The sequence below is a fragment of the Uranotaenia lowii genome, chromosome 1, assembly GCF_029784155.1.
Source record: "Uranotaenia lowii strain MFRU-FL chromosome 1, ASM2978415v1, whole genome shotgun sequence".
Classification (NCBI taxonomy): Eukaryota; Metazoa; Arthropoda; class Insecta; order Diptera; family Culicidae; genus Uranotaenia; species Uranotaenia lowii.
In genome coordinates, this window is record NC_073691.1 from 117,443,121 (window position 1) to 117,470,350 (window position 27,230).

General features: G+C 37.0%; 1 protein-coding gene across 6 annotated transcripts in view; it reads left to right on the top strand.

The window, feature by feature from the left end:
• The first annotated feature begins 332 nt into the window (after positions 1–332).
• The window catches only part of LOC129739315 (ATP-binding cassette sub-family D member 1), a 67,599-nt gene continuing 40,701 nt past the window's right edge, over positions 333–27,230 (top strand). Inside the window, exons 1-2 of one of the 6 annotated variants that reach the window (XM_055730722.1) lie at positions 333–540; positions 15,578–16,172. The gene's annotated coding sequence lies outside the window, so the exon portion shown is untranslated. Of the gene's footprint in view, positions 541–15,402; positions 16,173–27,230 lie in introns of those variants that run through there. The other 5 variants (XM_055730724.1, XM_055730723.1, XM_055730725.1 and 2 more) reach the window with 5 other exon arrangements.

Below are 27,230 nucleotides of genomic sequence, written 5' to 3' on the forward strand. Positions count from 1 at the left end.
GCAATCAGACCAGCCGTGAAACTTTAATCCACCGTACCCAACTAAACCCGGAGAACCGTGTGGAATTGAACTAAATATTTTCCTTAACTGCCCGGGTGATGCTTTGTTTATAAGCCGCGGCACCTGCATAATCAGTCAATTTAGTTTTTCTTGACATGGTAGATTTTCTCCTCCAGCTTAAAACGAGCTTTAAACCATGTAAACATCAGGGACAATTTTAATCGACAAGTGTATGCCAAAACTCTCGGCAAATATGACCGATAAGCTGGGGAAAAAATCATTGTTGATAAGTTGAATCACCGGAAGTTCCAAAGTGATGTCGTTTTGATTTCTAATGTGAATAATTCGTGATGCCTAAGTGAATACGTTGAAAAACTTTTCAACTGAAAAGAAAGTTCTAGTGCCATTGTATCGTTAATCATACAAGTTGACTAACCGATAAATAGTTGGACAATCTAGCAAAAAGACCTCAGCGCACTTTTTATTCGTCAGACTATTGCAAACGACATTTTTCTACCCGGTGTTTAACTTCAAAGTACGGTAAACAAGCTCTTAGTTGATTTTAGCAATAACACATCAAGGAAGCACGCAAAGTTAAAAAAAATAGTTTTACAATAGTCTTCAAGAAGTAAATCAACTAATAATAATCTATAATGCTACCCCAGTTACTGAGTTCAGAAGATAATTCCTCAATATGGTGTAGTTCAGCTTGTATTTCATGGATTTCGTAACTATGGGCGACTAAAAATTCTTTCCAAGGAAGAATAAAGCTGTAAGGGAAAGTGTTCCTAAATGCGCTCATCGGGTTAAATGCGCCTACGGCCGTTTGACGACATGGCTGACAAGACAACATATCTAACTATTCAATGCATTTTGAGGCTACTACACTTTGAACATAAGGCAAGATATAATTTTATGAAATTACCAATCCAAAAAAGAATTAACAATTCATACAAAGTTTTGATACCTTTCGATGTAATACTTTGACTTTCAAAAATGGACGCAAAGAAGCTCAAACTTGGGTGGTTTTTGTTTCTTATTCAAATGAACTTAAAAAGTAAAACAAATTTAAGCTTTTATGAAGGTTTCATATTGATAAGAAAGTAGATTAAGAGAATGTTTTTGTATGCAACCTTCATGTTTGTTAAATCCTTTTTTCCTTGAATAACAGGTTAAATTGAATGATTTTATGATTTTTATCATTAAAACATAGAATCTAAGCTCTAATTGAAGATCTCAAAACAGTCTTGATAAAGTTTTCTTATGAATGAACTTCCTCCATAATATGACAGCCCTAACTTTTGTTTTATTCTATAAAAATATAAAACACATAGAATATTATAAAAAAATCTACTTTGTCGTATGAAAGTTATCAGTTTCTAGCATTTTCAAAGAAATTATATGCAAAAATAACAAGAAAAACAGAAATTTTGCTTTAAATATAAATAAGGAGTGTTCATTTTATAAAACGGACACTTTGTTTTGACGATATCTTATTCATTAATTGACCAAATTTCATAGGTGATGATGATGATGATGATGATATTTATTTAAGAACTTTTACCCTTAGAGATCATTAAAAATTTCATAGGGTTTTCTGTAAAACATTGCAAAACTAATGCGGAACATGAAGAAAGTAAGAAATTTAACCAAAAGTTTTCAACGACAAAATTGGTGCACTCTTCCTCGAACTCCCCTCATAAGCCTCTTTATAGTTTCCGGCTTGACTTTTTGGCTGGCTTTTGTCCACATTTTCTTGAACTCGTCGATGAACTGTGCTTCTCTATCATCTTCCCGAAGATTGCGCTTGATGATTGCCCAGTAACGCTGTACCGGGCGCAGCTCAGGGCAATTTGGCGGATTGTCCTCTTTCTCAACAAAACATATCTTGAAGGATGTCAGTAGTTTGAGAGTAGCTGAAGCGTAGTGTGCGGTAGCAAGGTCAGGCCAGAGCAATGGTGGTCTTGTTTGATGACGAAAAAGAGGAACAATGCGTTTTTCGTTGCATTCCTTACGATAATTTTCACCAATGATGGTACCTGTTGTGAAATATGGCGAACTTCTTCTTCCGCAAGGGCAGATAGCTTGCCAAACAAGCACTTTTTTGCCAAACTTTACGATTTCAATGGATCGCTTATCATGAGGTACCTCCTTACCAACAATTGCGTTGAAAAGTTGCAACCCAGAAAGAGCGGCTGTGTCCAGTTTGCAATAAGTTTCTTCGTCCATCAAAATGCAACGGTTACTTTGCTTCTTAAAAATCGTATCCAGTCTCCGATATCGCTGCTTCGCTCGTTCGTGCTGTTCCGTGCTCCATTTAGGATGTCTCTGCTTCCTGTAGGTCTTAATGTGGTTCCTTCGTTTTATGTTTTGGACGGTCCCAACGGAAATTTTCAGTTTCTTGGCAATTCTTCGAACAAAGTTGTGTTCATGTGACAACAAAAGCTTAAAACATTTTGTTTATACTGTCAATCGCAAAATTGATCGTACACCCATTATTCATTCTTGAATTCTGAGTTTTTCGGGGTTTAACAGTAAATAGGTAAAAACATCTTTAATTTATTATATATACCTCCTTTTTACTCTTTAACTGTGAAAATAAAAATAAAAAAATTTTTGTATTATAGCTTCATATTTGAAAAAACAACAAATAAACACACTTTCAGGCGTGGCAAAATTGATCGTACAGTATTACTTGTTCTTAAAATTCCAATAAAAATCAATTCATAGAAAGTAACAAATATCAAAAATCAACTAAATTAGTATTTGGGATGACCGCCTTTGGCATCTAGCACTGCTTGCAAGCGTCGTGGCAGCGATTCGACTACGTTTTAGGTCACGCTAGATGGAATGTTGTACCAGATCTCCTTAATCGCCGTTCTGAGTCCTGCCTTGTTCCTAGGATTTTTTTTCAGGCGATTCTTGACCTCCCACCAGAGTTGTTCTATCGGGTTCAGATCGAGAGACTGCGGAGGCGGTTTGAGTTGTTTAGGTGTATTATACAGCAACCACTCTCGTACGACAATAGCGGTATGTTTGGGGTCATTGTCTTGTTGGAAGTAGTAATCACTAGGTAGCCCCAATTTATCCACGGAAAGCTGTAGGTTACGCTTGAGGATATTCAAATAACCCATCTTGTCCATCGTTGAGTCAATGAATTTCATGGTTCCAGGTCCAGAGGCCGACATGGAACCCCACAACATCGGGTTGCATCCACCGTGTTTTACAGTTGGGACAAAATTCGTGGGCTGGAGCTCTGGTCCAGGTTTTCTACAATCATTTGCCGTCCATCCGATTCGAAGAGGTTTATTTTTCGTCGGTAAATAAAACATTGTTTCAGATCTCTTTAGGCTTATTAACATAAGCTTCAGCGAACTCCAGTCGTTTTTTTCATATTTACCTTTGAAAGGGCTGCTTACGGGCTACACGAACTCTCAAACCGCCCCTGTGCATTACCCTCCGGACAGTATCTGCGCTAACAGGTCTTCCGATGGTCCCAGTGACTTCTGCGGCCAATTTCGGAATACTTGTTTTAGGTTTCCTTTTCAGAGTTCGCACAATTACCAGTTCATCTGTAGGAGTCAAGATACGTTTTCGTCCTCTTCCAGCGATATTTTTTATGGTTCCTTCCGTTTTTCCACTTTTTGATGATGTACTGCACTGTAGAGTGGGTTTTCCAGACAGCTTCTGCTATTTCCCGCAAAGACTTTTCGCGACAACACATACTTGCCATTTTGATCACAAATCTTCGAAATTCAACAAATAAACAAAAACAAACACTGCCCAAGTAGCTGTTGAGTGTTGACATGACGCATTGACAAAAAAAACTTTGCTTATCCTCATTGGTATTGTTTACACATCAGACATTTCAGATTAAATAAAAGGCGTACGATCAATTTTGCATTTCTCTCATTTGGGATTTTTATCAACTTCTTGAATTATGATATAAGCAAAACATACTTTCCAAAATCGTCGCGGTCAGATCGATAACTAAATCTGTAAACATTTAATGTGCATCAAAATCATAAATCACCAAATAAATGAAAAGAGTTGGTAAACCATGTGTGTACGATCAATTTTGCGATTGACTGTAAATGCACTTTGCACATGCTAGGGGACTGTAAAACTAGCTTTCTCAATCTCAAACTTCACTCCAATAACACTCCACTTTGCTTGGAGTACTTTTCCCACCGTGGGGAACAACTTTTTTCACCCAATTGGAGTTTCGGATCGATTAACAAATTCGCGACGGTACTTGTTGGTGGTTGGATCAAGACTTATCTTCTTTATTGCCGTTTGTTTACTTCTACCGGAATCTTACTACCGTTTCTAAACACATTTCTTCTCGATTTGTGGATTCACTGTGCCTCTTCTGTTTTCGGATCTTCAAGAGTGTGGTGCTCTCCAAACTTCCTGATGATTTGATAAACCACAGACCTCGATCGTTTCACAAGCTTTGCATTTTTATACAATAAACAATAAACAATATTTCTACACGATAGTCCATCTTAGCAGTACTTTTGAATAATAATAAAAAACACGGTTTTTTTTATCAATTCGTCCCATTTTACGAAATCCAGTCGCTTTCTCACAAACAAATATGTCAGTGCTTTGTCAACAAATTTTCATACACGATGAAACCAGTTACATCAAATTTGGGTTGAGCGTCAACTTTTTCTCGTAACATCTAATTGTCCGTTTTATAAAATGAACACTCCTTAGGCACATTTACCCGGCACGGTTCGGCATTTTTGATAAGAGTTATAATGAAATCGTTTTCTTGAATAATGAAGGAGATTTCAACATAAAAAATTACTCCAATATATTGAAAACAGATGCTCTGCTCATGTGTAGGTATATAGCTTTTGTATACATATTCAATGTTATATGTGATTAATCTGCTCAATAGGCGCATATGGAGTGCTTCTCCCCTACGGCTCTGCAAAGTGTTACTGCTAAATGTGATTTGATAAAAATTGTTATTGAATTAAAATTTATGTTGATTCAGATTCTGTCTAATCCTCACCTATTTTTATTATTATAATTAATTGAATATCTTGGAGTCAAGATTGAGTGTTGGCTTTTAACAGTCAAAATCAATAATCGGGAATGAGTTTTCTCATTTTGATCTCGTTCACGACTTGTTTCGATACTATGAAAACATAATAAAAGAATAAAACATCTTATCTGCAACTCCGTATCAAAATATTTGTTTTTCAAAACGAAGTTTGGTGTTGAAAAGGCATTTCCTACCGAAAAAAAGTATCGAAATGTAGCAGTGGCAGTACTGCTAGTAGTGCTTCTTTTCGACAAAGTTTAAATTTTGAAAGGAAAAGCTACAAACAGTTATGTCAGGTTGAATAAATCGTTACAAAAATCGATTTTATCATCACTTGTCCTAATTATCCAAGTTTAAATTTATGACACCTGCTCAAAAAATGCACTTTCTTCAACTTGTTGCAAAAACTATATGAAGAAACTATTCTTGAATCATAAAACCCTAAAAAAATACTCAGGTGACTTTAAATTTCTGGTAACCCTATTTTTTTTTTCAAAGAAATTATTAGGAATTTAGTGTAGATCGTTTCGTCAGAAAAATGCAAGCTTTCAAACTTAATAACTGTCTTAATATTTATAATAATTTGACTGAAAATATGTCAGTGTTGCTAGATTCTTTTCATTAAACAAAGCATGTCTGTTTGGGATGCCATAACTATTTCCTTGCTACTCATACCGCTTTGCAGCCTTCGCCAAAGTTGTAGCCAGAGAATTTCACTGCTAGCTTCCCGTATATTGAAATTTAATTTCAATTGCGTGAGGAAAAAATATAATAGAAAAACCAAAACAAATTTCTGCGTTTTGTTTACATACATCTAGCTGACCCGGTGTGCTTTGCTTCACCTTAAAAAAAATGATATTTTCAGAAATTATTCTAAATCAAATTATAACAAAATTCATAAGCAACAGCTATAAAATGAGAGCTGCAGCTGGAATTTCGAATTGCAACACAAAGATGACTTAAACTAATTTTCTGAATCTTGATCTATAAATTTGTGTTAAAGATCTGATAATATCTTTGATTTATCGGCCTAGCGGTGAAAAGTGATGTCCTTTTTAGTAGGGACATCTAAAGATTATGAAATTTTTTTTTATATAGATGGATAGAAGGTTAGAAGATGGTGAAAATGAGCGGGTAGAATTTGTTTAGAGGCATTACCATCACATATCAAATTTTTGTTCCTCACTAGTAGGCTCGTGAGGAACAAAAATTTGATATGTGATGGTAATGCCTCTAAACAAATTCTACCCGCTCATTTTCAACATCTTTCATTTCTTCTAACCTTCTATCCATCTATATAAAAAAAATTTCATAATCTTTAGATGTCCCTACTAAAAAGGACATCACTTTTCACCGCTAGGCCGATAAATCAAAGTAACAAACAAAAATTACAGTGATTAATCTCTTCATAAGATCTGATAATTTTACCTGTTTCTTTAAGCTACGCCCTGGAAAAGGAAGGCCTCAAATTACTCGTACACAAACAATCTAACTCATAAAATATGGTTGTTTTTGCTTGATATGTTCTGGATTTATGCTTAAAAACTGATAAGAGACTTCCCCCCCCCCCCCTGTTTTTTCCTTCACCCACTGCTGAATGGAGGTCGTGGGCTTTAATAATCATACCTTTTTTTTCGAGCCCAAAAATCCTCTTATATCAAATATAGTTCCATTGGTGTTAAGTTTTTGAGCTTTACAACAAATAAGCCCCCTTCCTTTCTTCCCCCCTCTACATTAAAGCTAAGGGTCTATAACAATCGTTTAAACATATCTCGTAACCAAGTTCCTTTCCATGCCATATTTGTTTCCATTTATTGGCTTCGTTTGCATAAATTGAGAACTTATGCTAACAAAAATGTAAATATTGGGCTCACCTCCCTCCTCCTATTAACCTACTCACTGAAAGGAGGATGGTGTGTCAGATAATTATAGAATCATACCAAAATGATTTTTCATGTTAAGTTTGTCCATTTCTCGGATTCTGTTAAAAAAAAGTAAAATATAAGCTTTCCTCTTCCCTTCCTATATTTCCAATTCTATCCTCCTACTGCAAGGAAGGAATTGTTTCACAAAGAAAAATTTCTCGTATTGGAATATCATCCCATGCAAAATTTGGTTTTATTTTCGTAGTAAATTCTTGAGTCATGCATAAACTTTAAAGGAAGTACCATACCTCCTTCCGTTCTCCCTATTGAATGGAAATTTGGTTTTATTTGCTCGATTAATTCTCGAGTTATGCAAAAAATTTGCATGGAAGTCCCCCGTTCCCCCATTGTATCATTCCGCTGAAAAAAAAGGTGGGGCTTCAATTTGTAACAGAAACATTTCTCGTATCCAAATACCCTCTCATGCCAAATATGGTTCCATTTGCTCGATCAGCTCTCCAGTTATACTGAAAATTGTAAGGGAGACCTCTCCTCCCCCTTTTCATCCAACTGTGAGTGAGGGATACCAAATATCCATAGAAGCATTTCTCGTATCCATTTGCTGTTGTAGTTCTCGAGTCATGCAGTAAAAATTGTATGAAACTCCTTTCTCTCTCTTTCCTTTCTCCCCGCGCGCTGGAAGAAGGAAGGGGTCTCAAACAATCATTAGAACATATCACGTTCCCAAATACCCGCCCATGCCAATTTTTTTTCCATTTGCTTAATTAGTTTTTGAGTTATGTAAAAAACTATAAAAGAGGCTCCCTTCCCTTTATATCTCCCTACTGGAAAGAGGAAAGAGTCTCAAACTTTCATAGGAATATTTTTCGTATTCAATTACCCTCCCATGACAAATTTAGTTCCAAATTTGGTTGCTTCATTGGTTTTGGAGTTATGTAGAAAATTATGAAAGAGCCCCCCTCCCCCTGTCTACTGGAAAGAGGGAGAGGTCTCAAATAATCATTGAAATATTTTTCGTATCCAAATATCTTTCCATGCCATATTTGGTTCCAATATCTTGATTAGTTTTCGAGTTATATGAATAATTGTAAGGTAGCCCCCTCCCCCCCTTCCTATCATTCCACTTCAAGCGTTTTAAATTCGAAAAAAGTTGCAATTTAACACACCCTAGTAGATATACATTTCAGGGGCAAAAAATCATAAGTTCATAAGGCGACTGAAATTCTGAACGTCCTATTTCGAGGGAACATTTTTTTTTTATGTTTGGAAATACAAAGCGCCTGGAAATGCTAAAAGCTGTTCCTGCCTTGTCAAATTTGAACTGTAATCCTTAAAAAATATAATTTATTTGTCATTTTGCGCATGATAACTCAAAACAGCCGTTCTGTAGATTCCTAAATGCTTGAATAAATATTAATTTATGGATAATTTGTCTCCTTTAGACATAAATACTCGATTTAAAAAAATAACAGTTTTTCTCTCACTCTCTCTCTCTTTCTAAATACAACATTTTGTCGCGTTCATCGTTCGCCGCCTACCGAAAGCACTATTCCACAAAATTTTAGGTTAACACGTTACATTTGACACAATTACAGTTCATTTTGTGAGGCTACCTTAATTTTAACTACTTTCATTTACATAGCTGTACCTCTTTTCCCAGTTCCCGCAATACGTTCAAAACCCTTTGTATGTAATGTAGAATTTTTAAGCTTATCTTACTTGTGTTTCATGAAAAAATAGCAACTGTGAGAGAAATGGCATTTTGTCAAAGTTGAAAGTTTGTACCCTGCTCTGCGCGATGTCATTCTTTTCGGGCGCAACTGTACATGTTGAAATTTGCAAATTCATATTTGTCGACCAGTTTCAATTGAGTACAAATTCTATACACGAAATAAATTAACAAAAGAGAATTGTCGCAATTCTTCGCTAACTTTTCGGTCGTAGCTTTATTACAATCTTCTCGACAATTTAACATTTATTTAATATGAAAATGGATGAACAAGCTCTATTATAAACTCTTCGAAAAATGTCTTGTTGATGAAATTTACCATTGTAAAAGAATCAGACAGAAATTATTCAAAAAAGACAGTTTTTTGTTGAAAACAGAAAACGTTTTTTTAAATTGTTGTTTTTTAATTCCTGCACGGATAATTGGGTCTAAAAACAGGGATAATTTAATCACAAACAGTCAACGGTTTAACGAGTTCGAACTGTAGAAGGAAAGAATAATAAGTGCTACTGAAAATGAAAACAAGCAAGAAGCATACACCCTGTGTCGCTTACGCCTCTTACAAGTTTGATTCCATCTGCCTTTGAAATATACACACACAGCATGCCATGTGCGTTGAATGGTGTTCTTAAGCCTATGTGTACTTACAATTGCATTCGCTGAAATTATCCATTGCATAGCACCCAGTTGTGTACAGCAACAGCAGGAGCTTAAATTACGGAAGAGATAGAAGAGAGAAACAAATTCGCTCTCATCAATGTCGTTGATGAGTTCATCTCATCTCATACACCTTAAACTTGAACATTTATTACATGATATCGCCTTGTGACTGTTTTGGCGGTTTGGAATTATTAGTAATTCTAATTTTTAACTAAAGAAATATAGAATGAAAGTGTGAAAATTTGAGTTTTGATGTTGAATGAAATTCTCTGGAGTGTCAGTTCCCAGAATATTCACCCATTCACAACAACGACTCAGCTGAGCGGGTGGACTTTAAAAAGTGTGTTGTGTACCTATCTACGGGAGGAAAAACAGTACACTTTTCGCTCTTGCTCCATCGAATTCTCCGTCATCAGTACACACAGCCTAACTACCTACATATGTAGGTATTAGATTTTTTTTTCGTTCAGTTGTGGCTGCTGATTTCAATCGCGGCGGAAAAAGCCCCAGCAGCAGCAGCAGCTAGCCGTATGAGCATCATTGCAGTTTAGTTTATTTGGTTCTTTCCCTCGTCGTTTGCCATGTGTGAATGTTGGCTTTATTGAAGATAATTGGAACCATTGGCGTAGGAGGATGGATAAAAAGTGGCAGGATACACTGTAATAAATAAAACACTGATCTGGCATAAAAACGCTAATTCGCTTATTAGTCCGTTAACTTTTGGTAAGCAAAATAATTTTTTCGCTAAATTTTGAGAGCGCTAGCAGATAAGAAAGTTGAAGAACGCAAAGTCTTTTATGTGTTGATTTGATCATGTGCCTTCCATTGGAATAAAGTTTATTTCTTTAAGATATGGAACACTATCTCTTGCTGACACCTAACTAATTTTACTTCATTTATTTTTTTTATTTACATAGTGTTATTTGTTGATAATTAAGTTTCTATCAATTGGACATGTTAAATTTTGCTACCTCAACCGGTTATGGGCTTTTCAAGAAGAGAAGCAGTTTTACAGGGGATACTGTTATTCTGTGGTGGAAATGGATTCCACAATTGGAGCTTCCGGGTCGAGATGTATCTGGACGCATTGTCCATCGACATTTCGTGAAGCGGACAGGAAAGCAAAGTCAACGGTGTTTAGTTAACTAGGAGACGTATGCCTTGAAATAGTTCGTGACAAGGCGAAAACTGATGTTGTATGCTCTCGAAAATTCGAACTGAACCGAGAACTCGTGAATCAGGTTTAATCAGATGTTAAAAATAAATCGATCTTAAAACAAACAGCAAATTTGTTCATAACCAGCATAGTGCCCGCATTTTTGAGTGTTTATTTTTCAGTCATTGCAAAAATACTTACTTACTTAACTTAATGATCCCGCGCCGATCCTGCGGTGCATAGAGCCGTGGTAAAACACCTACAATGTTGACGATCCGGAGTCAGCGTCTTCAGTTGGTCCCAGTCAAAATTCTCGTCGACAGTTCGGATTTCAGCGCCACGAGTTTCTGGGCCTGCCTCTTCTTCGATGACCTTCTGGATTCCAATCTAGCGCCTCTCTGCAAATCTCGTTTTCATCTTTCCGCAGCGTATACCCAATCCATCTCCACTTACGTTCCTGAATCTCGATTTCTAGCGCTCTTTGATGACACCGGCGATGTAGTTCCTCATTCGAGATCCAGTTGCTAGGACACCAAACGCGGATGATATTCCGCAGACAGCGGTTTACAAATACTTACAGTTTTCGCGCCGTTACTGCATATGTGCACCTAGTTTCGCACCCGTACAGCAATACGGATTTGACGTTTGAGTTGAAGATTCGGATTTTCGTTCGTAGAGAGATCTGGCGTGACCGCCAGATGTATCGAAGACTCAAACGCAAATCCAAGGCCTTTCTGATCCGGGTTTCGATGTCTTTCCTGGTACCACCATCAGGCGTTATCTGGCTACCAAGATACTGGAAGCACTACACTTTTTCAACTTGTTGCCCAGCTACCATGAAACTGGAGGGCCTGTGTTGATCTCCATTGACTCGGTCTTTCCGACATTGACTTTGAGACCTGCTGCCTTGGAGCTTTCGGTGAGGTTGCCGAGTTTGCTCTGCATATCTGGTTGTGCTTGGGCGAGCCAAACAATATTGTCAGCCAGGTCAAGGTCGTCCAGTTGCTCCATTGTTGAAGGATTCCACGGAAATCCTCGGTTCGGTCTACAGTCAATCGATCCAGTCAGAAAATACGATGAGAAAAAGTAGCGGTCATAAGACACATCCCTGTCTCACTCCAGCAGTTACCGTGATTGGTTCGGACAAGACACCATCGTGCAAAACCTTGCACGAAAATGCCTCGTAAGTGCTTCGATGAGATGGACTAGTTTCGCCTTAGAGCCGCAAAGATGTTTTCATGGTTAAGTCGGTCAAATGCTTTTTCACAATCAACGAACACCAGCAGAAGAGAGTCCTGGAATTCGTTGATTTGTTCCAGTATGATTCGCAGCGTTGAGATGTGGTCCACACATGATCGTCCGGATAGGAATCCAGCTTGTTGCCGTCGAAGTGTAGCGTCGATTTTCTCCTGCATCCTGTTCAGGATCACTTTGCAGAGTACTTTGAGAGTTGTACAGATCAATGTAATGCCACGCCAGCTACCGCACTCTGTCAGGTCTCCTTTCTTCGGGATCTTTACAAGGATACCATGCATCCAGTCGGCCGGGAATGTTACAGTATCCGAAATGTCAGCGAAAAGACGGTGCAACATTTGTGCTGACATTGCAGGGTCGGCTTTGAGCAAACTGAAAAAAAAGATCATTTCTCTCGCACTTATTTAAAAAAAAATATATATACGGTTGAGAGGCATGTTGGTCGCTTAAGATCGACAAATTTTTATCGCGCCGCAGACTTCATGATTGGTTCTGCGTACTGCGGCATGCGACCAACAAGCCGGAGGTTTAAAAGTCGCGGCAGTTGAAACGAAAAAAAAACAACAAAGAGGGGAAAAAGTGGGTGCGAAACATCTGACAGACAGACTTTTTTTTATTTGACTTTATTTTATTTTATTTTTTTTTTTTTTTGGATGATCCGTCAATTGACGTTTAATGACGTTTGCTGAATAACTTCTCCAGATCAAGATGATTAAAGGCTGAAGACACGTGAATTAGTGAATTTTTGAGACCTTCTTTCAGCCAGATTGCTGATTAAAAATTGAACCACGATATTTTTTCAGCGTTTATTCAGCAAAAAGTGTTTGTTGGGCATGTTGTTGTAGCCACACAATTCTACAAACAGGCGCTCAAGGTATTGATTGTCGGAGCCAATCTTTGCGTTGAAGTCGCCTAAATGGATTTGAATGCCACCTTCGGAATTTTCTCAACCACGCTGCTCAGTTGACTGAAAAACTGCTCTTTCTCCTGCAAATTGCCAACGTAATTTGGCGCCTAGCACTGGAACATTGTAAGGTTTCTAACACGTGTTCTAAATCTGGCTACGATTATTCTTTCGTTTATCGGTTCCCATCTAATAAGGGCCGCGTAGGCCTGCGGGCTTAACAGGAAACCAACTCCTCGTTCCAGAGTAGCATGTTCTCCTCGTATGCCAGAGTAAAGCAGGACTTGCCCGGATTGTGTCTTGTGTTTTCCAGCATGAGGTCAACGGACTTCGCTCAGTCCCAGAATTTCAAGCTTGAGGCGGCTTGGATTCCGAAACAGTTTTATGGATCGGGAATAGTAGGTTGTTAGCCTAAAGTTCCAATCTCACGATGGGGCTGCCATCTTGGACTTAGCTGGCGGGAGCCGTATTTCGTAAATCTAGCCGCTCGCTGCAAAACAGACGCTGTTAGAGCCGCCCCTGACCTGGGGAAAAGACGCGTGCGGCAGCCTTCTCAGTCTGCATGCGACCAAAGCATCCACCGGGGTTGGGTACCCGACCTCCGCTTAGGTTACTCGCATCCCAGCCGGTACCACGGGGAGGTAGAGATAGGAGTTTTGAATAAGAGGTGATATGACCCTTATGGGGTCTCGTGTTGCACATTATCCACCATTTACCAGCCCATTGCAAAAATACATAGGCATTATTTCAAAAACTTAAGTTACACAAATATAAACCTTCTATTTAACTTTTTCTAGCAGTGGAGTCGCTGTAACTGGTACTGCCCTCTCCCCTTCCAACCTAGGGAAACGAATAGGGGAGAGGCGGGCTATATGCGCAAATTTTTGTTTTGAGCTATTTTTCATTTAAACTTGCAAATTTTGATATTACTTAATTGAGAATGGTAGAAACGGATGTTAAACCTACTTCGTGGCTGAAATATTGGTGAAATTTTAATCATGTACGCACGATAATTAAAGTTCAATATATTTTAACAAAACTAACAAAAATCTTGTTTGAATTTTTTAATTTTTTTGACTTTTTTTTGTGAATTCTTTATTTGAAACGTCTCATACCTTTAGGCTTTAAGGAGCCAAACTGGTTTTGTGATTTTTTTGACTTTATAAAACCTTAAAATTTTTTCATGCCGTGTGTCAAAAGCGTATTACCCTCAAACTACATAATGGTCACCTTTTTAACATGGGTGAACAATTGAAATTATTCTAACGTTGACTTTTAATGAATTAAAATGTGATTTTTCAAATTAGTTCGTATGTTCGAGGCTTATTATTTTTTTAAATTACATCGACGCAAATTTCGGCTGTATATTATACCCAGAAATGGCATCGTTATGCCCTCAAATTTCGTTTTGAAACGTTCCACAATGGGGAAAAGGGGTAGACCCAGGAAAAATTCAATATCTTCCCTTCTTCACGAAACAAATCAATTAAAAAGTACTTTCTTTAAGTGGAAAATGTCCAGAAAATCGATTGGACGTAGTTTCAGACACCACACGAGCTTACGAATTGAGTTAAAGTGCCTTTTAAACTTTTTGAGCCAAAATAGACCTATCTTGTGCCATTTTTTTTTTTTCTGAGAAATCGAATGAAGGCTGCTACCGCACGCTTCGGAAAATGGAGATATGGCTGTTTATACCCTTAATTCCCCTATATTTTTTAACTATTTAAGAAAAAAGCATGTTCGAACTTCCAAATTTTGAACCAAATGTTACATATCTTATGTGATTTATGTTAGGAATCTAATTTAGGCTGTTTGAACCACCTCATGCTCTAGAAAATGGAGCTATGACTGTTTTTACCTTCAATTCCCCTACATTTTCCAAATAGTTTGCATGTTCGGACTTGAAAATTTTGAACCGAATGGGACGTATCTAGTGTGATTGTTTTCCGAGGAATCCAATAAAGGCTGTTTGAGCCACAGCACGAACTGGAAACTGGAGTTATGGCTGTTTTACCCTCAATCCCCTACATTTTTCAAATAGTCAGAAAAGGCATGTTCGAACTTGAAAATTTTAAACCAAATGGGATTTGTCTTTTGCGATTTTTTTCCGAGGAGATCAATGCAAGGTGTTTGAGTCACCGCACGCTTCGAATATGGATTTATAGCTATTTTTACAATAAATTCCCCTACATTTTTCAATTCGTCAAATTCTGTGGAGCGTTAGTTGGATATTTGAACTAAATTGTGTGAAACTTTCATGAAAAAATGTCATCCGAGAGAGAAATGGCAGCGTGTCAAAGTTGGAAGCGAGTGCGCAGCTTCACGTGATTTCATTCTTTTTTTAACATAACTGTGGTGTAATCAAACTTACCATGAATCAATTTCTTCTTATCCTTAGAACATTTTTTGTGACTCAAAAGAATTCATAGGCTTTCGATAAAATTTCGATTTCAGTTAGAGTTTTTTCTAAACAACACTATGCATTGAAGGGTTAATAACTGTCGTAAGAAATCATGGAAAAAATACACCTTCAATTACAGTTCACGACTCGATTCAATCACCCCTTGAATCGCCACCTCTGTTCTATCATCATTATAAATACAGACGAGCACTTGCGTCGAGTACTTGTGTGTAGTTAGTTCTGCTCATGGAGAGCTTCCCGCTTGCCCCAAATCGCCCTGCCTAGCCCTTTTGCCACTTAGCATGAATGCATTCACTGCTAATAAAAAAAAAACAGCAAGCGCGATTCATAAAGCTTCTGGGTTTCTCTCGCATCATTTCGAGTTCTGACTTACTCGTGAGTGGAGTACGTTCGCGCGTTTCCCCGTTCGAGTTCTTCGGTTGGGCAGCCAATTCCTGCTTTGTTTGCTGGCGATAACGCCTATCATCACTGTTCTGTTCTGTTCTATTTGTGTTCTTAACGATTAAGCCTATTTGACTGTTTGTTTTAAACAATTACTAAAGTGCGCCGCATCCAAATGACTAGTTGAATGTGACGTGAAAGAATTCTGGCCTACAACTTACATCTGTGCAACCGGGGATCCAATCTTAGCAGGGCAAGCAAGAATAAAATGTGCAAAGGGAACCCTTTTCGGGGTTGAAGATTTTTGTGAAAGTAAAAGTGCGTTCTTGATGCTGTAAGTACTTGAAGTGTACTTGAACGCTCAAGTAAAGTGACTAGGCTAAGGGAAGTCGTTCTAGGCTTGTTTCCCTTGAGTGCATATATGTATGTATAGCCGACCAATCAACCCATCAAGGATTTCGTTCTAACATGTGCCTTTAACTGCAACTACGAGTGGAGAGAATTAAGCAAGTGCTACGGCTAGTTGTATGTAAAATCCTTCGTAAAATGCATTTTGAAATTTCTTGACCATTTCGATATTAACCAGCAATCATCTTCAAATCAATACCTGCTTGCAGGCGGCAATTGCAACTAGCTAACTAAGCGTCCAACAAAAGTGGATTACCCGTTTTCTCCGTTCATATCTTTCGTGTTCAATATGCACCAGCGCAGAACATTCGAGGTGAGTAACGTTAGGTCGAGTTCATTTCCACCATTTCATGCAACAAATTTTCAGCATACGTTAAGGGAAGTATAAGTTCGTTCAATTAAAGGGCAGCGAATGCTTTTGAAAGTGCTGAAAACCAGCAGCATAAGTATTTCCAAACATTCCATTCATCCGGACCAGTGGCATTAGAATGCAACTGCAATCCTACATATTGGTTTACTGAATGAACTCAACGATTTCCCATGCATTTCTATGCGACATCGACACGTGGTTTCCACAAAGCGTGGTATGGTAGAAAATCATTTTTCTAGCTTGCAAGTGCATTAGATGGTAGCTTAACTTGTTGATCATATGAGCTCGAACCAAATTTAACCAACGCATTGATTGAAAGCTGGGGCAAAATGGCTTATTACTGTCTAATTTTCAAAAGCAACTTTTTTTTTTAAATCATCTTCCTTCAAACCATAAATTAAAATCAAAAAAAAATATCAAAATTCATTGATTAACTTTTAAGATCATGTTTAGATTTATGAAACAGATGCAGACTCGACATTCAGATTCAAGATTCAAGATTCAGATTCAAGATTCAAGATTCAGATTCAAGATTCAGATTCAAGATTCAGATTCAAGATTCAGATTCAAGATTCATGATTCCGATTCAGATTCAAGATTCAAGATTCAAGATTCGAGATTCAAGATTCAAGATTCAAGATTCAAGATTCAAGATTCAAGATTCAAGGTTCAGAATCAAGATTCAGATTCAAGATTCAGATTCAAGATTCAGATTCAAGATTCAGATTCAAGATTCAGATTCAAGATTCAGATTCAAGATTCAGATTCAAGATTCAGATTCAAGATTCAGATTCAAGATTCAAGATTCAGATTCAAGATTCAGATTCAAGATTCAGATTCAAGATTCAGATTCAAGATTCAGATTCAAGATTCAGATTCAAGATTCAGATTCAAGATTCAGATTCAAGATTCAGATTCAAGATTCAGATTCAAGATTCAGATTCAAGATTCAGATTCAAGATTCAGATTCAAGATTCAGATTCAAGATTCAGATTCAAGATTCAGATTCAAGATTCAGATTCAAGATTCAGATTCAAGATTCAGATTCAAGATTCAGATTCAAGATTCAGATTCAAGATTCAGATTCAAGATTCAGATTCAAGATTCAGATTCAAGATTCAGATTCAAGATTCAGATTCAAGATTCAGATTCAAGATTCAGATTCAAGATTCAGATTCAAGATTCAGATTCAAGATTCAGATTCAAGCTTCAGATTCAAGATTCAGATTCAAGATTCAGGTTCAAGATTCAGATTCAAGATTCAGATTCAAGATTCAGATTCAAGATTCAGATTCAAGATTCAGATTCAATATTCAGATTCAAGATTCAGATTCAAGATTCAGATTCAAGATTCAGATTCAAGATTCAGATTCAAGATTCAGATTCAAGATTCAGATTCAAGATTCAGATTCAAGATTCAGATTCAAGATTCAGATTCAAGATTCAGATTCAAGATTCAGATTCAAGATTCAGATTCAAGATTCAGATTCAAGATTCAGATTCAAGATTCAGATTCAAGATTCAGATTCAAGATTCAGATCCAAGATTCAGATTCAAGTTTCAGAGTCAATATTCAGATTTTTTTTTTTAAAAACGAACACAAACACATACAGGATCTCAATGAAACATGATGTTTCCTCGAAGAGATTCCTTTTTTCTTAACTCTAAGCGTACATCTTTCGAGGATATGATGGCTAGCATCTTACAAATGCTAAAACCACCAACCCACCGAAAGTGTACTATGTATGCCGTGACCGGGATTCGATCTCACACCCCCTGGCTTAGAAGACTTGAAGACTGTCCACTACGCCACGGGCGGCGGCCAAATTTTAAGATTCAGATTCAAGATTCAGATTGAAGATTCAGATTGAAGATTCAGATTGAAGATTCAGATTCAAGATTCAGATTCAAGATTCAGATTCAAGATTTAAGATTCAGATTGGGCTTTCCGAATCAAAATTCAGAATGAGGAAGAATGAGAATTCAAGATCCTGATTTTTAAGATAGAGATTAAGATTCACAAAAATGTATTATTAACTTATCAGGGCATTCACATTCGTTTGACCAATAATATAATTTTTAATCGATTTTGATCAACCTTTTCACTATGAATTTAAAACAAATATTGCGTCATTTACAATAGTAAACGATAAAAATTTATGTCTTTATTTACAGTGCTGGACACATGAAAGTCATTATTTTGTGTTATGAACACAGACCCCGTTCGTTTTTAGCAACATTCGATTTTGGCAACATCCGATTTTGGCACATGTACAAAAATCGAACGGTTTTAAGAGACAACATTACCTTTTAGTTTTCGTTATAACAAGACCCATTTAATCTAGACAAGCACCATAAATACGTTTCTATGTTCTGAAATGGTGATAAAATGCAACAGTAAAAACCAAAGATTTAAAAAAAAATTATAAAATACTCAAAAATGACAAAAAGATTAAATATTCAAAAAGTTAAAAAACAAATTCAAACAAAAGACTGAGTATGATAAAAAGACACTTAAAAAATGATGAAGAATGACAAAAACAGCAAATATGACAAAAGAAAACAAACATTTTAAACAAAACAAGAAAAGTTCCAAATGCAACAAAAACATGATGAAACAATTAAAAATGACTACAAATGGTCAGAAATTTGACTAAAAATAACGTTTTTGAAAATTATAATAGTTATTTTGTAAAAATGAGAAAAAAACTGTTCGATTTTGGCAACATTTGATTTTGGCAACACAAAATGCACGGGCGTGTTGCCAAAATCGAACGGGGTCTGTAGTTTCAAAAATTTTTATGGTTGAATCAGTGTTAAGCATAATAACTGTTTTGTTGATTTTTCATTTATGGCTACAACAATGCTTATAAAATAAATAAGGTGATTTTTCCGATTCAGTAGAGTTTTATGAAAATTTATGATTTTTTCAGAACTCAAAAGAAGCAAGAATGAAATAATAGTATTTTGATTAATTAAAAATAATTGATCTCAGATCTTCAAACATTATATGTGTGTTGTGGGAAAAAACACTTTTTAGTAAACAAATAATATTTTGATACGGTAACTAAATTTTTTACGAAAATTATGTCGACACGGAGTCTTTTTGTGATACGTCTAAATGGAATTATTATGTATGTAAATAGATAACAAAACAATCGATAGATAACGGTAACAAAAAGTTTGTCTTTTCAGTTTTGGGTTAAGAAACTGTATGATAAAACCTACCTTGTTTCATTGCCTACCTTGTTCAAACCCCCAACGTGAATAATATACCCTGGAGTATAAAACAGTTAAATAGTAAAAAGTAGCTATCGATTCATATATACCAGAATATTCCAGCAGAAGAAAATAAAAAAGCGATGGGGATTGGGGAAATACATTTTTCCAGTCATTCACAATCAGCTATACACATATTTGAACACGTTTGTAGTGTATCTGATTAATAAAAAAGAATACTGAATTAGTAGGGAAGGAAAATTTCAAACAATGCCAAAGAACTTGGAAAGGAGCGGAAGCGTCTCAAATGCAAGAGAAAAATGCCATGCTAAAAGGTTTGCTTCAAAATTATACCCAAGCGTATTGTCAATAAATGACTAACACCCGACTAAAGTTCTTACTTCTTCGTCTTGACAATAATAATGTGTATTTATTCGTAGTAGGCTACATGTGGGAGTAGCTATAAGTTTGTTTTGATGAATCAAAACATCAGTCAGCTGCTAGACAGCGAACGAGCGATGGGAAACAAAAAGAGTGTAAATAAATAAAGCTAGATAGCTAGATACAACGTTCCCGTGCTCGAGTATCTTTTTTGTAGCCAGCACAATTGTCGACTACATTCAGCCGATGATGTTGTGTTCGATGTGCAAAATTGGATTATTATTTCGCGACTTAGCCCATCGGTTAAGTGTAGAGTGAGAGAAGATTCCACGTTGCTTTGTTCACTGAGCGATGACGGTGTGTTGATGGCTTCTCGATGGTGTGTAGCTTATATCGCTTTATGGCTGAGAAAAAGATTGCTGAAACTTCTGGGAAAACTATAAAGATACCTAAAAGAAAATTCACGCTGCACGATATGTTCTACTCTATAAGATTTAAATTCTTTTTCCAAATTAAAATGAAATACTAAGAAAATTTTATAGTCGCGGAATAGAGAGCAGTTGGGTTGATTAATGTCCTTTTCGACCAAATCCAACTCGTTGTCCCGAGACCACTGTGCTACTTCTTTGCTGTACTGGCAGCTCGCCAAATCTGACCAAAACTTTACTGGTCCTTTGTGAGATCTAATGTTCGAAAGAATACATTTTCTTAGGCACTACTCCTTGTACATCTTGGAGCCCATGGTTTGTGTTTGTCACAAAAACCGGGGTTTTTCGTAACGCAGCTACAAAAACCTTGCAAGATCAAACAAATTTGAACTTGCCGGAGACAGTGGCTTAATAAAATTGTTGGGCAGTAAGCTGCCCAAAATCCAACTTCACGTACGTTTCGTGATCCATGAGGATGCATCCGTGATACTTAGCTAGAACTTTGTTGTATAACTTCCAGGCACGTCCTTTGGCTTCTACATTCTTCTTCAATGTCCGGTTTGGTTGCTTTGGTTGGGTGATACGGTCAAAATTTGGTCAATATCAACTTGACGTATTTATTTCAATTTTGCATTTTAAAAACTTGAACACCCCTCATTTTGAAGGTGTGTGTGTAGAATGTTGCTCCTATTTTGATTTTGGAATTCACTCTTCAGTTGTCAAAATGCCGTCCAAGGAAGAAGAGCAGCGTATCAAAATTTTGCTCGCGCATTGCGAAAATCAGAGCTACTCGCACGCAAAGCTGGCAAAATCGCTAAAAGTTCCCAAATCAACCGTTAAAAATGTAATGTTATGTGTTTGGGGAACGTTTGTCGACAGCAAGGAAGTCTGGATAGGGGGAAATCGAAAACTGGAAGCCGCTGAGACGACAAAGAGAGTTGCCGGTAATTTCAAGCGAAACCCTAACCTCTCTCTCCGAGATGCCGCAAATAAGCTGGGTGTATCGTCTACAACCGTGCATCGAGCCAAATAATGAGCCGGACTATCGACTAACAAGAAGGTAGTGACTAAAAATCGCGATGATAAACAAAATACGACGGCCAACGCGCGATCCCGGAGGCTGTACACGACTATGCTGACGAAGTTTGACTGCGTGGTAATGGACGACGAAACCTACGTCAAAGCCGACTACAAGCAGCTACCGGGACAGGAGTTTTATACGGCAAAAGGAAGGGGAAAGTTAGCAGCTATTTTCAAGCACCCGAAACTGTCAAAGTTCGCGAAGAAATATCTGGTTTGGCAAGCCATCTGTGCCTGTGGCTTGAAAAGCCGCATTTTCATTGCTTCCGGAACTGTCAACCAAGAAATTTACGTGAAAGAGTGTTTGCCTTTCCTGAAGAAACACGGTTCAACCTTAAAGTTCAAATTTACTCATGTAAACGTTACTTAAAAAATCTACAAAAAATCATGGATGAGTTTTTGACCAAGACGAAGCTTTTTAGACCTCAGGGTTTGAGAAATTCGAAAATGACCTCAAATCGACTCAGTCTAATGGTATAATAAACAGTGCGTCCAGATTTAAGATCCATGCTTTATTTATAGACCCTTAACCGTTTAACAAGCAGGAAAGGAACCATTTGACCATTCATTCAGTGAATTTCAAGTTATGAAATGAATTCTGTTTATAAACAGCACTATCTATATAAAAGTAGGTATGCATTAAATTTTTTCCTTTTTTGTTTTGTAAAAACCCGAAGATAAAAAAAAACCGTTACACATGAATCTGTATCGTCAGCTCTAGAGAGCTAAAGCTTAGTTTCCATGCATTTGCACAATCGATTGTGAGTTTATTCCTAGAATAAGATTGAGCTATAAGTACCCGAACTAGCCATTAGCAGCTGCTTGATGAGCTAACCTCGGGACTGATAACATCGAAACTGTATCGCTTAGGGCCGGTAACCCGTTTGAAGCATCAACTCCAATCAATTACGCGTGCAATAGAACTACAGGCTTTCAAGGAATTATTTCTCATGCTTTTAAATGCTAATAATTACCTCTTGCGATTAACATTTCTCACGACAAGTGCACTTTTTGTGTCAATTGTGAAGATTTGATAAAGAGTTTACCGAACGATTTTATTTTATTTTACCTATTTATATGATATCCATTTTGGAAGTCAGTTAAAAATCCTTAAATGAACTGTCATTAACTGATATTAAGATAATGCACATCGTAACCTAAGCCTGAAATTTTCAAAACGATAACCATTATTCGCCCTGTTTGTCGTTCATCACTGCTTTCAATCCATCGATAACTGTATTGATCTATTGATCAGGTGTAATATTAATTACCACGGGGAATGAATAAAGTATAAGGCTCCACGTGCGATGGATCAAATTTACATCTTCCATTCTCCGGAAATCCTTTGCTTCCAGCAACGCCACTCTATAAAAACACTAATCAAGAAACAAGATTGATGAGAGTGTACAATTAAAGGCAAGTGCACGGTAATCGACCTTCGACTTTCCGGGAACGATTTCGCATGTATTATTCAATAACAAATGACATTGGTCTTCGAGGGGCCTTTGCCGTTTCAGCTTAGTTAGCTAATTGAAAAAGGAAGTTTGGTTCTTAATCGGGCGGTGATCTAATCTCGAACCCTAACCCTAGCATCTCGAACATTCTCGCTGAGCGAACATTTTGGCTGAGTGTGAAACTCGTGTCTGGTGTACATTAATTAGCAATAATTCAAAATGAGTGAAGTTTGAAGCAGATAGGTAGGTATATAAATAGGTACAGTTGACTCAACACTCATCCAGCTGGACAAGAATATCGCAGCCATAAGTACCAGACATTGTCAGTCAAAGGTACAAGGTTATGTGTTCCATAATTGTTCCATTGAACAACAGCTCTATCTGCAACGTTAATCCGCCGGTTAAGGATACTTCTAAGTCTAGTTGAGTCAAAGAAGGTCGCTGATGTGGCGCAGAAATTATCGTTCTGTACGGTACGGTTAGCATTTGGATTTAAGCTCAGAGCTCACACACCATTGATGGTGGGGTTTCACTTGCGGCAATTACCTCTTTGTATGAACGAATCTACGTCAGAGATATAAAAAGTAATATACTTCATGAAAACAAACAGTGACTGGCATAAATAAATATCCACCCGCCTTAAAACTTAAAATTAGTTTTTTTTTTATTTTTTCTCAATTTAGTAGCAATCACAGGACTACTTACTTTACGGGCATGACATAAAATCCAATTAATGGTTAATTGATAAAAAATATAAAAACAAATAAGCATTAGTTGAAATGACCATTTTTAGACATGGCAATTTTCTGACTACGCTTTCAATAATTTTTTGAAAGGTTTCGGTGATATTCCATAGGTGGGGGATCCAGACAAACCCCAAAACAGTGAAATAGTCCTTTTTTTATTCTAAACCTAATTTTTGTTTAACTTTTTGTTCAAAAACGTCCACTCAGATTTTATCATGAGCAATCACAATACCGTTACTCCGCATACAAAATTTTTACTCGTGCTCTTTTGACACCTTATCACCATGCTCTGGGGAATTTTTATTTATGCCGGTCACTGTATGTATATCGTCTGTGCTTAGTAGGCTTAGGATGATGGTCTTGTGCAGCGCAATGTCGACGTTGAGGATTTTTTTCCCGCGAAGCGATGGAACAGCAGAAAAGAAACACACCAGGGGAGAAATCTAAGGTCACTTTCAGAAAACCAGTCTTAGTAGACGTTTGCCATTACCCGTACAGTAGGCTATTACATGCTACATTACGGAATCAGCTTTTTGCGCTTGCCTTAGGGGGATGCAGTTTACGTGTACTGAAAATTGTGACATAAAAAGTTTGCAATATCTACCTACTATGGCAGTTATTAAGCAAACACTAGCGACACCATGTCCTCCCTAGAAAAGTTTAGACTAGTTAGGAAACTTTTGGGGACGGTCATACATTTTCTTCTAACTACAAAACGTGATCAAACATTTATCTGGAATTGCGGATCCGTTTATGATAAAAATTCGTACCGGAACCAAGCAAAATCAATCAAGCTGTTGTTTCATAGATGAGGCATGCCCAGTTTGGTGAAACTTGTAAACTTATCCAATGCAAAACTCTCTCAGCGACTTAAATAAAGTTTTAAGAATGGTCATTCTGATGAAACAAAATTTTATGCCTGCTCATTAGTCGGTGATTTAATCAGATCAATTTGACATTTGCGCGCTTTTATAATTCGGTATCGAATTTTGAATACGGCGAATGCGCCAAGACCTTTGTTTTGAGAAAAACGCATTCCAAGTTTCAGAAAATAAAATCAATTTCCTATTTAGCTGCGTACAATCATTTTACCTAAATAAGTCGTTAAAATGCTTTCAAATTAATTTAATTTCATCACCCGATCGATCAATATAGCTTTTCCGCACTAATTACTTCAAAAAATAAATAAATATAACTGTGGGCCCTTTTACCACAGACTGGTGCTCCCATTTTGTTCATTCGCCAAATTGGAGCACCCTTTAAAATTGCAGAATGCCTATTCGCCTTTTGGATCACTCATTAAAGAAGCAATATTCAACCAAATTTCGGCTTGAAAGCGGGTCCAAATGATCACAATAACACATTAGCACATTCAACGATCCTATAAATGCTGATTTGTGCTTCTCCTCGTCCTGGGAAAACAAATTTCAAAAACTTCAATGCCCTTTTTCCATCTGGAAATAACTATTGGCCCTTTTGTTCGCGACGAAATTTTGGGCGAATGAACTGTGGGATTACACACTCATAAAAAAAGCTATTCGCCTTATTTAAAAAATTAAATTTAACTTCACTAAAATAAGCAAAAATTAAAAGAAGATCATATTTTCGGATGTAAAATAAATAGTTTAACGCATTTATGTGATTATCTGGATTTGTTTACAGTTGGCACTTTCGCCGTATTCAAAATTCGATACCGAATTTTTTTCTGTTTTCCACCCCTGGATATGGCACACCAATTCCAGGTTGTCCGTGAAGGTGGGTGGTATTTTTTTATGTTAATTTCCGAAATATATGTGAAATTAACCAAAAAAAAAACTAAAATATAATGACCAATGTATGTCCGATGTTTGACACCCACTTTTCCCCCTTTTTTGTTTTTCTTTTGAAGCAAAAATTCCCCTCTGATTTCAATCTAGTCACCATCAAGGTTTTTTGAAACACAAAGTTCTCCGACTTTCCCTGTTAGTAGGCGAGGAGTGAGCGTGGCGCTCAATGAGTTTGTTTACAAACATAAAATTATTTGATCAGCTTTTCTGTGGTTTGCTTAAAACCAGGATGAGTACAGTAGGGTGGGTTAATATACAAAAACACGGAATCGACCATCTTGTGACAGGGCAGGGTGGGTACAGTACCCACCCTGTGACAGGGCATCGTGATGTTTACAAAAAGGAAGAGGAATCAAAGTATATACCAGCGAAGGTAGCACGCACAGAAAAAGTTGTTTTCCTCCTGCCGATATTAATCAGTCAGCAAACCAAATTTGTCGAATAGTGTCGATAACCATTTTATTGAACCAGATTGTGTCGTCTGCAGAGTTCCATTTGTGTCAAGGTTTGTAGTTTAAGATTTCATTAAAAGGAATAGGTAATTAAATATCTTTTTTGTTTCAATTAACGTCCAGAAACAGTTTAACTTTTACAATAAAACAAAACATGTTAAATAATCTATATTTCAGATGCCTTATTATTGTGCCGTGAAAGGGTGTGGGAACAAAGCTTCCAGGAACCCAAACTTGGTTTTCCACAATTTTCCACGGGACACACACCGTCAGAGACAGTGGATCCAATTTTGTGGACGAGAAGAAGACTGGGTCCCGCAAAAAAGTCAGGGAGTCTGTTCAAACCATTTTAGTGAAGGCAGCTACGACGAGCTTTATCGAATACGACAGCAACAGATAGGTGCTACAATGCGGAGAGTTTTAAAACCCAACGGTAATTTATTATTGGTATCTTATTGACCTGACTTTCATTAAACAATTTTTCCAGCACTACCAGGGATTGACCAATCTACTGTTACCTCTAATGATGGTCGTGTTCGTATTCATAATAATGACCCGGGAGAAGGTTCGTTGATTTTTTTTTCATAAGAAAAAGAAAACAGTGTTTTAGAGAATTTTAAATGAATTTTTAATGCTAGTTGCACATTGTGAACAAAGGTGTCAGATCTGACCCTCGTCTGACCAACTGAAAAAACTAGCGAAGAGTAGTATTTGGAATTTTAGTGTTGCATGGTGTAATTATTGTGTATAAAACCTAAATTTTATTCATATTCTAGTGTATGTAACAATTTCCTTGTTCTTACTCAAATGCAGGATCATCCGGAACAGGTTGTAAAGACATGACCCTTGGAGCCAGATTTAATGCAGTGGAATGCGAACCACAGACTGAGCAGGAGCAGCACATTTCAGAGCTCACAAACGAAACGCGAAGTTTAGATGTTCAGCCGGAGCAAAATGAAAACGCCGAAGAATCCCTTAAGCGGGAACTTGCTTTGTCCAAAATGCAAAATCAACAGCTTCAACAACAAATAGAAAATTTGAAAAAAGCTAACTCACATTTAGCTAGGCAACTAGCAAACGAAACTAATCTTTTGGAGCAAAATCAAAACGCCGAAGAGTTTCTTAAGCGGGAACTTGCTTTGTCCAAAATGCAAAATCAACAGCTTCAACAACAAACAGAAAATTTGAAAAAAGCTAACTCAAATTTAGCTAGCCAACTAGCAAACGAAACTCATCTTTTGAGACGAAAGCTTCGCGATCTTGAAAAGCAAATTATTAATTGTAAAGCAGAACACATGGACCGCTCCCAATTCATCCAGAATTTGAGAATTGCTTTAAAAGGAGTCTTGTCTGAAAACCAAATAGATGTTATCTTAAAAAGAAAAAAAAAGCCTCACTGGACATCAGAGGAGATC